Source organism: Coenobita brevimanus, chromosome 2, assembly GCF_032717465.1.
Source record: "Coenobita brevimanus isolate Jiangsu-jjx chromosome 2, ASM3271746v2, whole genome shotgun sequence".
NCBI classification, from domain to species: domain Eukaryota; kingdom Metazoa; phylum Arthropoda; class Malacostraca; order Decapoda; family Coenobitidae; genus Coenobita; species Coenobita brevimanus.
This window is the reverse complement of record NC_136955.1, coordinates 41,177,675-41,194,371: the sequence shown is the minus strand read 5'-3', so window position 1 is coordinate 41,194,371 and position 16,697 is coordinate 41,177,675.

Genomic DNA, 16,697 nt, shown 5'->3' with positions numbered 1-16,697 from the left:
TAACTGCATCCTACTCTCCCTTAAATTGCTCCCATGTGAACTCTTCCAGAACTAATTAACTGTAATTCTAGCTCTTGGCTTAATTAAGGTCAATTTGATCATCACAGGAACTAAGTTAGGAAAACAGGGTGGGAATATATATATCCAGAGACATGAAGACTAAAACCGGTGGAAACATCACAAGGACGTGGCAAAAATTTATTGCGAGGGTTCACACCATTCTTTAGAAACGGGATAGAAGGAAAAACATGTACATTGCCAACCCTATCATCGTCATCATCATCATCATCATCATCATCATCATCATCCCAATCTTTTCATCCTGCTTAAGGATGGAGTGAGTTAGGGTACAGCAAGGAAAGAAAAACTTGATAGATGGATAACTGTCAAAAGCCTGCGTAAATAAAGGGACCAAACACATTCACCTACCTGCACAGCACCCGGAAACCTGACTCCACGCTTGAGTATAAACAGACGCTGGTCAGAATGGTACAATCGTCATCATCAGTTCTTCATCATCTCAGATATATTTCCCACTATTAAATGAATGAGGTAGGAACCAGAAGAAGAAAGAAACGAAGATGAAGAAAAAGAAGGGCAACTGCAACTGTTAAACCAAAATATTGCTGAATAAAAGGAGAAAAGATTAACTGACAAGTGGAATAATGTTAACCGAGGCCAATGATATTAACCATACATTAAAATCTTCATATTTCAAGAAAGTCAGTACAGACAAAGAAAGAAAGAAAATGTTAGTAATTTTACAAACCCCAAAATAATTTTTTTCCCTCTCCAAGTATTTGAAATAACCAGAAATGATGAAACTTTAATAAAACACTTTCCGTTAACTCCTTTTCTATTGGATGCCAGCTAGCCATGCTGCCACAACATAGGAAATGGAATATATTCTGAAAAAAATTCTTGACAATTATATTTCGTGGATGTGTACTACTGACTACCGATCCATCCATCTCCTGGGTAAAGGTGCTTAATATTGGATATAAGGTAAAGGTCGGGTCAGACGTCGTGAGGCGCTGAACCAAGTGCTCATAATTGGATCATACACCTTTGAGCCCGTGGTGTTTTTTTAAGCAATATTCTTGGACACATGGCCACTACATTCAGGTTACAACTGTCACCTCCCCTAGTTGTTAACCCTGGGTACTCAGTGTAACTATTAACCTCAGAAGGGCGAATGCCACCTGAGTCAAGGGACATAAGCTGTCAGCACCAGGATTTAAATATACAGACACCCATACATTGTGGGGTTGCTAAATTTAGCAGTTTTATCATTATATTTAATAGTAAAACAAATTTAGCATATTCTTAGTATAAATAGAAAATTACTTTTCTGGCATGTTAGGCAACAGTGGAAGTTGAAAATGAGTTTGAATTGATAAATGTGACATGAACAATGAAACTATGTTAAATTCCATTATTGCTTTGTATTTTTATCGATAAAGAAATGGTTAAAAAAAAGAAATGCGTAAAAAATAAATAAATGGGCAATCATCTGCATTTGCCTTTATCTATTAGTCCATTAGACAGGAAATTACTTCTTTGGCAAAATAGGCTACATGTATTGCGGAAATAATCTGGCATTTGGACTTGTTGCCTACTATGTTGTGATATTTTTCATTTTTCTTTGAATAATGTGGACTAGGAAGTAACAAAAATTTTATTTCAGTCATTATTGCACATTGTGCTAAATATTCAGAACTTTCTCAAAATGTATGTTCTTTTATCGTGTACTTGAATACTACTTAAAGAAGACTGGCAAACATAAAGTGATACAAAAATTATAACATAAACAGTACTGAATATACCAAATATTGCAAGGGATAGGATTCCACAGCTGCCTGGTGCAATCCCAAGGTGGAGGATAGAGGAGTGCCTCATAGCACTGACCATGGGATCTCCAACAGATGTTATATAGGACTCCACCGAATATACTGGGTAAGATGAAGCCAAAAGTTACTTTTCAATAGAAACTGAAAGTGAGGTAGTGAAAGGCATTGATTCCAATGAAGTGATTCACAAGTTCGCAGCTTTGAATGCCAGAAAAGGAAAGTTCTGATGTAGTCGAGATGTTCACCAACTGCTGAAATGCCTGTGTATTTGTTCCTGTTTAATTGTTTGGTATTATTTCATTTATATTTCCATATGCATTTGCCTGCAACTTTTGAGCAGTTATTCATTATGCAAACCTAATTCATTAGTGTCTCATTTTACCGTAAAGTTTAACATTAAAACGAATATAATTTTGATGTACTTCTCAAACGTTTTTACTTCGAAATTCTGTTGTATGCTTACAGAATTTTCACTTTAACCACATAAAACTACGTAAATGTTAATACGTTTAGACTGTGCGTATGACAGTAATTTAAAGGTTTTTTAAATTTTGCTAGGCGTTTATGTCATTACTATTGCCGTTACATTCAGTGATATACGGGAATTGCGATTTACGAGAAACATTAATACAAAAAACATTACTAAGGATTCTGTATGGTCTCGCACGGGAGGAGATCCATGGGGGGTGGGGGGTTACACCATGAGTTACTGAGTGGGTGACACCAATCCTTGTGACGCCACTGCTCTCTCTCTCTCTCTCTCTCTCTCTCTCTCACGTTCCGTCAACTTAAAAAAGCCGAATAAGGAATGGAGTAATTTAGGATGAGAACTGAGATAATTAGAGAGATAAAGAAGACGAATACGGCACGGGAAGGCAAAGTGAAAAGAATTGGTGAAAAGTTTTACTGTTATTCTTCTCCACGTACTAACAACGAGAGACTAAAATGTAAAAATAACTAACAAAATGAAAACGTGACTGAGATTCTTTATATCCTTGTGGTCGTTTATAGCTACTGTAACACTTTAAAACTGCCTTTTCGCATCTCTTGTTTCCATCATCATCATAACCATCATCATCATCATCATCATCATCAACAACAGCAACAACAACAAGAACAGAAACCTATTTCCCTCTGTCATAGTTGAGGTTAATACTCCCACTAACCATAATAAAGGTAAAGAAATATACGAAACTATATCACCTCGGTCATCATTACAATCATCGTCTCTACAAGAGATGGTGAGGGCAGGAGCCAGAACCAGGGAAAACGAAATAAAAACTAAAGTGATACTACCATAATGTATTACCATCATAATCACTATTACCATCATATTTGTTTCTTTACCTTCAAGCTTAGTAAGATGAATCCAGTAACTGCAAAACAAGAAGAGAGTATCGTCATAAATTAGCGGCGAAACAATGGCAATGTTTTATTGTTTCTTTGGATCTTACAGAATATGTGAAATAAGTTATCAGAATGCCTCCTAATGGCCAGAGTTGAAAATTGGTAAATAATCAGCCAATGCATCACACGATGCAACAATTGGCATGTCAGAGCAATTAAAAACTTCAAGCTTAGGAGCTTCCTTATAGTCGAAACTGAAAATCGCCTAATAGTCAGCATTGTGTCAGCTCGCACAACAACTGATTTGTTATATAAACTCAAAATTTCAAGCTGAGCAACTATGTATTTCATAACTAATGAAATACATAGTTGCAGAGCTTGAAATTTTGAGCTCTCAGCGATATCTCATGAATCATAAGATATTGCTCAGAGCTCTCCAAGAGCAGCTATTCCAACTTTCTTTAAAGGAGAGAGAAAACAATTATCCCCCAGGTGTACCACTTATAGACCGCAGGTAGGAAAAGAAGACATCATCATCATCATCATCATCATTCGCCACACTACACACGTGGGACGCAGAATTAAATGGAAGAAAATATATATATATATATATATATATATATATATATATATATATATATATATATATATATATATATACGAACAAACAGAAGATGATACTGATGTTGATGCCGAGGACGACAATGATAATTATGATGATGATGATGATGATAGTGGTGGCATGACAATGGGAAGTGCGGTGATGACGATGAAGATATTAATGATATTGGCAATTATGACGGTGATAGTGATAATGATGATGGCGAAGATACAGATGATGATGATGATGATGTTACGGTGTCAGACATATATTTATATATATATATATATATATATATATATATATATATATATATATATATATATATATATATATATATATATATATATATATTGTGTGTGTGTCCGCCTTATATATATATATATATATATATATATATATATATATATATATATATATATATATATATATATTGTGTGTGTGTGTCCGCCGTACGAGAAGTCGCCTCGGATATATTGTTTTACTATGGTTGTTTCTCACAGTGTGTCTGACACAGTAACATCATCATCATCATCATCTGTATCTTCGCCATCATCATTATCACTATCACCGTCATAATTGCCAATATCATTAATATCTTCATCGTCATCACCGCACTTCCCATTGTCATGCCACCACTATCATCATTATCATCATCATAATCATCATCGTCCTCGGCATCATCAACATCAGTATCACCTGTTTCTTCGCCGTCATCATTACTACCATCAAAATCATAAATGTCAATATCACTCATGTTTTTGTTGTCATCGTCTTTCTTCTCATTATCATACCTTTCTCTCCTTCCTTATCTCTTCCGCCTCCCGTTAATCTCTGTCCCGTTTTCCTTTCCCTTCGTCATTTGGCTAATGACCTCTCATCTTGACTAATCTCCCAAATGTTACTGTTACGAATCTATTTTTTCTTTATTAACATTAAAATCTATCATGCACTAATTCTGTTCCTCGCTCTAGTATGATTAATCTTTGCTTCCTGAATTGTTTGGTGTAACTCAGCTCTTTCTGTTTTTCCATCCATTCTTATTTCTCCACCCCACATCATTTTATGTACCATAATTATATGCTTTGTTCACTTATCTTCCTTTCTATGTCCTAAAACATCCTATTTACCTAGTTCTGTTCTTCGGTTAATTTTTTCCGCAGTATTTCTTCGTGACTTCTTTATTATGTTCTTTATCTAAATCCCATATTTTTACTGGACCCAATGGGTGGCCGGGGCGGGGCCACTAATGCATTAGTCTTGGAGACACTTGTAACATCGGTGTCACTCATAACCAGGAGAGAACTGCCAGGCTGGAGCTCCAAGGGCGGCTCCAGCAATGTATACCCTGTGTCTAACTGAATACGCGGCGAGGCTTTTATAAAAAATTTCAATCATATTCACAGAAATTCTTAGGGTGAGTTTGATTTTTTGACATGCCATCAGATTTCTTATAAACACGAGGACAGATCCATAAAAATGACCATTTCAGGGTCGTCTTAGGTCACTTTGGTCTGTTTTTAATCCACCAGCCCAACCATGAGCAGGTGGCCCACCCAACACCTTTAAAGGTATAAGTATAAACAAACTAAGGCTGCCTGTGGTCTAAAGGACACAAACAAAGACGTTGCAAATACTCGTCACCCAGATTGGAGCCTCAAACGTCATCACTAGGCCGTAATAAGTAATTTTGTATATTTCTCGTGATTTGTGTACATTGCCTCGTGAAATGTTCATAATGCATGAGTGAATGAAATGACAATGTGGCGAGAACACTTCCTTTGTTATAACGAGAGGGAAACTGGCAAGAAAGATTACCTCGAGAGATTAAAGAAGATCCTATAGTATAAAGGAGGAAAGCTTGGGTCAATATTCCATAGAGAGGTGAGATTAGAGGGGGAGTAGGCGAAAACCAAGAGAATATCAGAGGAACGTAGGCTATTTCCCTGGACACAGAAGACTCCCTAGCATCTCTTCCGTAACAATTATTCTTTTTTATACGTCCGATTGTGGAAATAGGCCTCGCAGCTTGTTCCCAAGGCAATGCAGTGCTCCTACATACCATACACCTCCACATGTTATCACTTCGGCGCTAACATCCACCGTCCATATTGAATACATGCTAAGGCTGTCTTATATAGGACTGGTGTTCTGGTATTAGCGGGGGTATTTTTACGTCATGTCAGCGGGTCTTCTGGTAATTATGAAATGCCTGCTTTATGAAATTCAAATCCTTTAACTGTTCCATACCCCAGCAGGGATTCGAATTTGGGTCCATTAGGACAGCAGGCCACCTCTCTACTGATTCAGCCACCTCAAAAATCTGTTGTATGTTGTGTATGCAAGGTAAGGTGATACATACATTAATAATGAAATTGATAAATTCAAAATACACACATACAACATACAGTACATACATACACAGAAACATACATACACACGCATACAAATATACATTCATACACACGCATACAAATATACATTCATACACACAGAGAAACATACATACAGACACCTACAAACTACATACATACATACATATATACACACATACATACATACACACATACAAGCATACTTACATTCAGACATACATGCAAACATATCATGCATATTTATTAATCCATGAATAACTGAGAGTCTCACAGTGGCAAATAAAACTGACTGGCGTCAACCAGAACAAAATACCTAACCCCTTCCACCGTTTAAGGTTCCAATCACGTCCCTATTCCACTCATAATAACACAGTTCGATAAACGCAAAGGCCACAGCGTTCCGTAATGTATAGGACTGTATGAGCAAACATTGTATATTTCTGAGCAACATAATGCATGGCCACCATACACTGCACCCTGCCTTCACATATTGATATCCACCCAACATGTATCCATAATTATTTCATTTTTTTTTTTTTTTCCAACCCGGCTTACCTTGCGTTACCAGCACACCATTGTCTGTCACTTCACACTTGGTGGGTCTGTCGTGGTGGCAAGGGAGAGCATAATGGCTAGTGAAAGTGGAAAGGGAGGAGGAAACTCATGGCAAGGGGGATTACACGTCATTATTAACATAATTTTCATGACCGACCTCATAACCATAATTACTGCCGATAAAATGGATGACAAAAACTCAAGTATAGTTTGAAAAGCATGTGCAAACGCTGGAGAAGAACAGGTGACTCATTATCCTGAGGCCACAGAATAATATAAATACATCAGCTATTAATGGATTAGTGTAATGAAACTTAGTTCTTAATTTCCCTTCATATTAATATATTCATAGTTACACTGTGTTTTAAAATTGTCCTTGATTTCAAATTAGTGACTTTTTGGTGCAACATACTCGTCTTCTGTGGAATGTTTGATAATCGAATGTGCAATGCATATTTTATTATTCTTTTCCCTTAACATGGTACCACAGCGAGAAATGAAATCTTGAGTTACATCAGGAATAATGAAAATACGCAGTCAGTTATGGTATGATCATTGGATTATTGCAGTTGACCAACGGATGTCAAGTCGGCGCCTCACTAATGAGAGAGCAGCATTTCGTTTCTGGCTTCAGTCTTGATATGTTCAAATGCTGGGGAGTTTTTCAAATGCAGAATGTGACTGGCACAGGCCGGAGTTTGAGAGTACAGAGTTTCATGTATGTCTGTTCAATAATAAATGATATATTGTTGTTTTCCTGTGGCCAGTGAGTAGTGAACCACCCTTAATCGACAAAGATTTGTATAACAGGGTCCACACATTCTATTAGTGATCATTCTAAGTTTCCGGATTATCAGCTCCACCACACTGCTATACTCGTTCTGTAATTTTTTCCACATTTGCTTCCTTTGATTACGTTGCTGTCACGTCAAAGATAGGCTAGAGGTTATTCAGTCGTCCGTCAAGTTAAATTGGTTTGGTACCCTTGTCACGTTCCTTTTTCATATATATTTCATTCGACTGCTTCTGTTCCTAACCAGTTTTTCCTTTATTGCCATGTTTCACATTGTGGCTTATTCCCAAAGGATTCCAATGGTGTTGGTTCTCCTCCCCTCTATCAGTCTTTAAATTCACGTGTATCCACCTCTTACATTGTCATATCGAGTACCTTTTACGATCGTACCACCTAAGCACACTCCTTATTTAAAGTGGGAATAGTATTTGGTCATAGGTCAAGGAAAAGATCAATTCAGTTAGTTTTGTCAGCGTCAGTAAAGATCTGGAGCAAGGGCTGAGCGTCATAAGACATGAGGCGATTCATATCTGAAAACTGCTGACCAGAATTACATTTCACTGGGCAAAATCAAACTTTCTGCCTTGTAAATAAAATAATTTTGATTCGATATGGACCATACTTGGTACAAGGCTAAAGGTCAGCCATGGAAGAAGTGGATTTATCTCGAAAACAACAGATCAAAGGTCACGGTCATGGGGCAAGGTCGGTTTATACACTTTTGATCCAACCTGAATCAAACTACTGTACAAGGAATGGTTGGAGGTGGACACGGATGAATTCATTAGATTTGAAGGGCATTCAGTCGAAGGTCAGCATCAAAGGCCAGGATCAAAGGTTTGGACATCATATTGACTCTAAAGTGCGAGTATTGCACTCTACTGTGCTGCTTTTTGGTTACCTCATATATTTTTTCCAGGGTTTCCATTCGTATCATGTTCACTCTCCTCCTGCTCAGCCCCACCCCTCCTCCACCTCCCCTTTTTCCTCCTCTCCTCTGTGCTGTGTCCATTTATCTTTCTCCGCTTTCTCGTCTGATTTCGTACTTTTCTATATCTCCTCCTCCTATTGCTCTCTCTCTCTCTCTCTCTCTCTCTCTCTCTCTCTCTCTCTCTCTCTCTCTCTCTCTCTCTCTCCTACTACTACTACTACTACTTTCTTGTCTTTTGTTCTCGTCTCATCTCTTTTCTCCTCTCCTCATAACTCCTCCTCCTTCTCCCACACAACTCCATTTCTTCTTCCTTCCTGCCTCCACCTAATATTTCCTCCCATCGCCGCCTCCCCTTCTTCCTTAATGCACCCAAACAGTTTCTTCGGCACTAAGCTCTGATTTTTGTCCGTTAGAAACATTATAAGTTTGTGTTTGTCTTCGCTGATTTTAATGTTAAGTACATTTTACTTCATTGTTAACATGTTAAATGGGACAACGTTATTCTCAGTCTATTTCTACTTGCCCCAGACAGTTTCTTTCGGCTTAACGAAGTCCAGAGTGAGTTACAAACAATACTCATTAACACTTGGCTATGCGGGATGGTAGGCAAGATATTAGTGTCAGTGACGCCATTTTTGTCCTTTGGCGCTGGGCCTAGCGCATTCATAAAAAATTTGCGAGGATAAAAAAGCAATATCTAGCATTTTTTATTCCAGGTCACCGCGACAATTTAAACTGTTCACAAATATTCGAGCACGTTTTAAAGTACACCTATGCGCTCTTCACTATTTTTTACCAAAACTACTTTCGCGCGCGCGAGTGTGTGTGTGTGTGTGTGTGTGTGTGTGTGTGTGTGTGTGTGTGTGTGTGTGTATATATATATATATATATATATATATATATATATATATATATATATATGTGTGTGTGTGTGTGTGTAGTTTTATGAACACTACTGATGATTTTTTTTTACATAAGAAAGGAATCAAGGAGGTTTCACTTCCTAAAAACATGTAAGAACTTACAGCAGGGTGCCACTTGTAAGCAGACCCGGTTTTGATAGTTATGAAACGCCAAGGAGCATGAGATATGGTTACTCTACAGACCATCTACAGAGTTTATCCCTCAGGCTGTTATAAAGGAAAATATTACTCTATCCGCATATCTAGTTCACAAAATGACCGAAAGAATTGGGATAATGTCTTATACTTCGCAATCGGGGACAGTCGTGAGCTCAAAAGTTCGTGTTAAGAATCCGGGGAAATAGTATGCCTTTTTAAATACCTCATATGAGTGCTGCAGTAGTATGCAAGTGATTATTCTGTATTCTTCCTACTGTACAGTACACTGAGCTAAGTATGACAATTTTTATCAGTAAAGATGAGGTGGAAGAATTTGAAAATTGCCAACTGCCAGTCTTACAGAGCTCCTGCAGAGGTCACCTTTAGACAGAAATAGAAAAACTATCCAAACAGAGATAATCGTTTAAAGTGAAGGTGGTGGTATTAGGAAACCTTGAAAGCCCACAAGAAAATAATCTAGTATGTCTTTGTGGTCGAAGAGGATTTGTGTAAAGAATTGAGCGTGGATACTACGAAAAAGAAGGACCAAATCTTGCTCGAACTTATTAACTGGAAGATTCAGGGCCGGATTCTGGTTGGCATGGAAGTTCGACTAAAGTCCATTTTCAAGCAAAGCATTATACTGTTTACAAGTTACAACTTTCCTTTTTCATTATTTATATACTCATACTGTGGAGACAGAGTTTACGTAATTATCGTTGTGCAAGGGGTGATCATGCCTCATATATTGAAGTATACTGGTAGACCTAAACCTTAGGTGATCAGGAGCCTTCTAGGAGGAGAAAAAAAATGATCAAGAAGGATTTTATGTTAGAGGCATAGACTAGGAACTAAAAGGACACGGAACTAAATCTCTGTTGCACCCACTGAGCTTGAGGGTCAGTGGCGTGGGTCAGGTGCTGAAACTGGAATAGACCAGTTTCCTCTGCTTGTGGCAATGAATAAAATAAAATCTTAGAGCCTCATATAACAAAGTAGTGAAGGTAACTTTTCAATGTGAATGGTGTTTTTTATGATACAAACAATTTAAAATCGGAAAAAATCTGCTGCACAAAAAAAAAAAAAAGTGGCGCCATGTTGTGACGTCACTACCGAGGTGGCTGGTACTGCAGACGACACAGCCGATCCGTGTAAACACTACTGTATCATATGATGGCCACCGATCCTTCCTCAAATGATGTGGTAAGTGTTTATTGTATCTTCATCATGCCTATTTAGCAAGCTAATAGCAACCTGCATTAATGCTGATGGATAAATAGATAAAGACAAACTGAGACTTTAACACGGAAATACCTGAAAAGGTACGGTTTCCTTTCACCACAGGAACATAAATCACTCACTGCCCGCCCTCACACCTGCCTCCCACCAGTACGTCCCTACCCACCACACTGACACATCTATGCAGTCCTTCATCTATTTTACGTTGTGTATTATAATGAAAGGAAAACATAGGTATTTTGAGGTAGAAGCCCAATATTAGAGTAACATTTTCTTGTACATATTGGGTAAGAATAGGTTAGGTAACGTTAGGTTGATTAGGTTAGTTTTATAAGTAAGATTAAGCACAACCTACAAAATATGAGAAAAATAATTTTACACAAAAATGGGTGGTTACTTCCCAAAACTTCCTAAAACATATATAACAGTAGGCTGAGGCCTTGTTTGGATATATTATGTGTGCCATACATTTCAGAGTTGCTTAGATCACTACTATTAGTAACAGCAGCAGATAATGTTCTCTTATTTTTTCCGTCATCCATGTCGGAAGGTAAGCCTCCTTCCTGGTTATGTGATGGCAGTCTACCAAGAGTAGACATACTGATGATAATTCAGTATTATCAAGGACTCCGTCATCCAGCTATGAAACATGTTAAGTTGAAAAGGTGTTTTACTCAACTTGGTAGCTGTAGGAACTGTATAATACAAGAAATCAAAAGATTTTCAGGCTCCGGATGTGAAATTTTGACAACTTTATCAGTCTCTTTAATTTAGTACAGCAACTTTATCATGTTTAGACTGTCTGACCACTACTGGTAGTGTCCAAAATAAGGTTGCAAAGGAGATGGATGAATAGGTATAGGGGACGACAGGAGGAAACAGTTCCTGTGACGAGAGTAGAGAGGTTGCGAGAGGAAGAAAAATAGGTAGAGTACATGAGAATAGTAGGAGAACGATTGGGCAGGTATGAGTTAGAACGGATGGAAGAGGTGGAAGGAGTGTGCAAGTTATTTAAGGAAGAAATATGTGCAGCATGTGAATCAGTGTGTGGGGTGAGAAGACGCAAAGGAATGCAAGGGACAGCATGGTGGAATGATGAAATGAAGCAAGCTTTGCAACAAAAGAAGGCAGCTTATAGAGAATGGATGGGAAGTAAGGAAATAGGAGACGTTGAGAGGCAGAAGAGAGAGTTATATGCGGAAAGAAAGTGAAAAGGTTTATAAAAGAGAGCAAGAGGAGAGTGGATGAAGAGTTTGGCAGAAATCTGAGTAAGAACCGGAGGGAATGCAAGAAACTGTTCTGGAAGGACGTAAGGAAAGTAAGACAGGGTGATAAAGGAAGCAGTAGGGAAGTGAAAGATAAGAATGGCAGAATGTTGGTAGAGAAAGGAGAGATACTGAATAGATGGAGGGAACACTTTAAGGATTTATGGAACACCAAGAATGAGTGTAGTGAACTTTATTAAGATACTTAGATACTTTGATCAAAAAAATCTCAGTCTTGTGTAAACTCAGTGTTTCAGGTATGAGACTGTTAAATCACAGGCTTTATATACTTCAGTACTTGAAACTATAAAAAGAAAATAAGACACTAACCAAGCTACTCTGAGCAACACTACCACAACCTGTCAGCACAACACGCCAACAAGTAATCACAGTCCTATCACAACACCATTTCATGGTAATTTTGGAGAAGTATATAATATAATATAATACATTAAATACTTACATTAAAATGGTCTTCACATCAGTAACAGTCGTATTCCAACATGAGGAAGTCACGACGAGCAGACACTCACCACTGCCTCCTCATTTTCTTATCTTTTGGCACACTTATAAAACGTTTACTTGGTGTTGCCTTCATGGTGCTTTTGCACATTGGCACAAGGCAATAGTAATAATGTCTGCTTGCCTGGGACATGTTTATAGGGATACAGTACACAAGTAAAAACAATCAGCTGTCGATCAGCTGGGCCGTGGCTCTAGCAAGCCACTATTCTGACGTCACGACCAATCACAGCGCGTTCCGTAGTCGGGTGATATTTTGGCATAAGGACATTGCATTTATTTAATATATGATGCATATTTAAGCTAAAAGACCATAAGTATATTGAAATTAAACATATTTTCCATTAAAATATATATAATACGTACGATTTTTGGTTTGAGGAAATTGGTCTATTGGTCTTGACATCTTCACTATCAGGGTTTTCTCAACATCTGGATAATCTGAATGACGATAGCAAATACTGAAAAATCGTATATATGGCTTACCCTGCTCAAGAGGTGTTTAGAAATATTTCCTAACCCTTTTGCTACGAAGGCTCCGTCTGAACTTCAATAATACTGGTGATGAGAAGGAAGACACACACACACACACACACACACACACACACACACACACACACACACACATATATATAGATAGATAGATAGATAGATAGATAGATAGAAAGAGGGAGACAGATAGATAGATAGACATAGATAGATAGATGTATGTATGTATGTATCGCATTACAGTTAGATGGAAAGCTCTCGGTAAACATAGAGACATCACTGAAAGTAGCTTACCAACATGTATGAAACGAAAAGTATGCACCGAATGTACAATCCATGCTATGATGTATGTTTGTGGGACCTGGAAACTGACAAAATCAACGGGAAATAAACTAATTCGTTCTCAAAGAACAAAGGATATGGAAATGTTCGGAGTATCTTTAAGAGACGAGAAAAGATCAGCTTGGGTGAGAGAGCAGACTAAAGTCAAAGATATTATAGAAGTTATAAAAGAACAGAAATGGAGGTGCATGTAGCAAGAATAAGGGATAACTAAAGGAGCTCCTTTCACATACAGCCAGACGAAGCACATCATTAGCAACCTTAAGCACTCATCTGCCTGTGGACCAGACAACATAAGCAACATACATCTTAAACATCATGGACCACAAGGCATACAAGCACTCACCAACATATCAAACGACAGCTACTCACACAACATAATACCCAACATCTGGAAGAACGGCACTATCATCATTATCCCCAAACCCAACAAAGACCCCACGTTACCATCCTCACACCGCCCCATCACACTCCTCTGCACCCCCTCCAAAGTCACTGAACGATTGGTATTAAAACTAGTTACACCTCCACCCCCCTAGCCCTATCACAACATGGTTTTAGGCCACTACACTTCACAAACACTCCTCTTACAGACCTTACATAGGGAGTTTTTGATGGCATGAATTCAGCTGGGCCACCAAACAGAACACTCCTAGTCATACTAGACATTAGCAAAGCTTTTGATGCCATCCTCTACCACAACCTCAAAAACAAAATATTCAACACAAACATGCACAATAACACAAAAAGGTGGCTGGCAAACTATTTAGCAGGCAGATGTGCACACGTAACATTTGCCGGTCAATCTTCGAACATCAGAAACTTCACAAATGGTGTCCCCCAAGGATCTGTATTGTCCCCTACTCTCTTTAAACTATACATGCACGACATCCCAACACCCCACACACCACAAATGCACATAGCTACCTATGTGGACGACATAGCACTTACATGTACACACCAAAACGCAAACACAGCTGCACACATCCTCCATCCTTACCTCAACACATTACATGAATGGTTCACCACAAACAGGCTCAAAATAGCCCGAGCCAAATCCGCAGTGACCCTTCTCACAAACTGGACAACAGAACATAATTACATTCCACACCTCACCATAAACAACACTCTCCTACCACACACACACACACACACACACACACACACACACACACACACACACACACACACACACACACACAAAATCCTTGGTGTAACATACACCAATGTTATTTAAACAATACATCACAAACATTAAAGGTTAATTAACACCAAGACTCAGTGCCTCGAGGTCACTTGCCCATACAACATTTGGACACAGCAAAGAAACCACCACCACAGTATACAAACAATATATACGTTCAGTGATGAATTATGGAAGCCCTGCTTGGGCTTCTAACTTCACTAAAACACACTACAACACTCTACAGACCATACAGAACAAGGCCCTAAAAATAATCACAAGCTGCACAGCTACTACACCCACAGACCACCTACACCAAGAAACCAAAGTCCTCAAAGTCGGGGATCATCTAAGAGGCACACAAATTTTCGTCACAGCGTTCACAAACCAACACCACCCACAACACTACATGGCAGCACATCCACACACACACACCAAGGAACATCAAAACAACACCCAGCACACGATATCATACACAAATACTGTCATCTCTCCCCCCTCGCCCGCCTCAGACCAGCTTCCAGAAGCATATCCATACTCATATCATTCGCCACTCCATCCAGTCACTCAAAGACAACACTCAGCTGCATGCACGGCATCCTGATGTCCATCTTTCTTAATCCTATCTCCCTTGTGAGGACAGGGTCCACCTGGCCAGGTTGAGATATGGGCATCATTCAGCCCTCTTAAGTTATCAGAAGAGGCTGGATGACTCCGTCGCTGATGCCTGCCCAGGATGCAACACAGCACCCGATACTATTAAGTACATTATGGAAGACTGCATTGCACACAATCACCTGCGCCAACAACACAACATACACTCCTTGAGAGCTCTGTGGAAAAACCCGGTCTCGGCCGTGGCCTTCCTTTGGGACTCGGGGCTGTTCGACCAAACTGCCTAGGGAACAACTACTACTACTACTGACGGAGCACGTGGCGGACTGACTGGACTCGAGGTGATTGTAAGCGTAGCAGAAAAATGCCAGACAGGAGGGGGAGACACGAGATAGAGCAGTTTGCATATATATATATATATATATATATATATATATATATATATATATATATATATATATAATAAAAGTCCTCTAATCCGGCCACCAGTAATCCGAAAATTCCAATACTCCAAATTTGTCAAGGCGAAATTTTTCGAATTCTGGGCGGCTATTTTCTAATATTTCGGGACTTTTTTTTTCGAAATTTTTTAAGCTTTATCTAAGGATTTATCTGACTTGAACTTGCTCTTGGTCTTCGATGTACTATTGGCCACAAGTATTATTACACACCTCAGATTTGCCTCTCCCAGATTTCATCTGGTAACACTGACTCCATTCCTGAGTACGGTATCCTGTGTTTCCCACCTCATTTTCCTATCACATACTTCTGGTTATTTACGTACCTTTAGGGACGATATTCTATGAATGTTGTTATTAATACCTCCATTCGGCCAAAGTTAATTTGCTCTGATATTAATTTTATGTGTGAAGAGAACTGGTCTGTCCTCACGCTTCTTCTGTCCCCCTCCCTCCCTCACTCCCTCTCTTTTTCTCTCCCCTACTCCTCTTCCTGTCTTTCCCCATGCCCTCTCTCCTTATCCTCCCCCTCCCTCTCTCTCTTTCGTTCACCCTCTCTCGCTCCCCTTATTCTCTCTCCTCATCCCCGCTTCTCTCTGCTTGTCTCATATGCTATGACTGTCAAATTCACAGGTGGCAGTGCTAGGTTTCTTGCTTCTAGTATTTTTCCCGCTCTTACAGAAAGTTATTTTTTTTCTTGTATTTCAAAGCCGTTTCATGGCGAACTCTCCAACCTTTTCTTTCAGTACTCTTCCATATTTCATATAAGGGTGGAGTGGAGTTGACATTATCTGCACACCTGTGCATAGGATTAAGAAAGTAAGGTAATAAGGGTGTGCCTATTTTATTAATGGCGTAAGATTTCCATACAATATTAAGGAAATACTACCATATAAATGCATTGGTAGCAGCCCTCTAGCATAAAGAGAAAGTATTTCTACATAGCCTAATAACCAAATGTGTGTTTTATCGAAATCTATAAATTACAACACAGTCTGTGCAGAGAAAAGTTTGTAATGGAGCCTTCCTTCCCGCACTTACTGTAGGGATAGCCCCCTGCAGCTTGTCAGA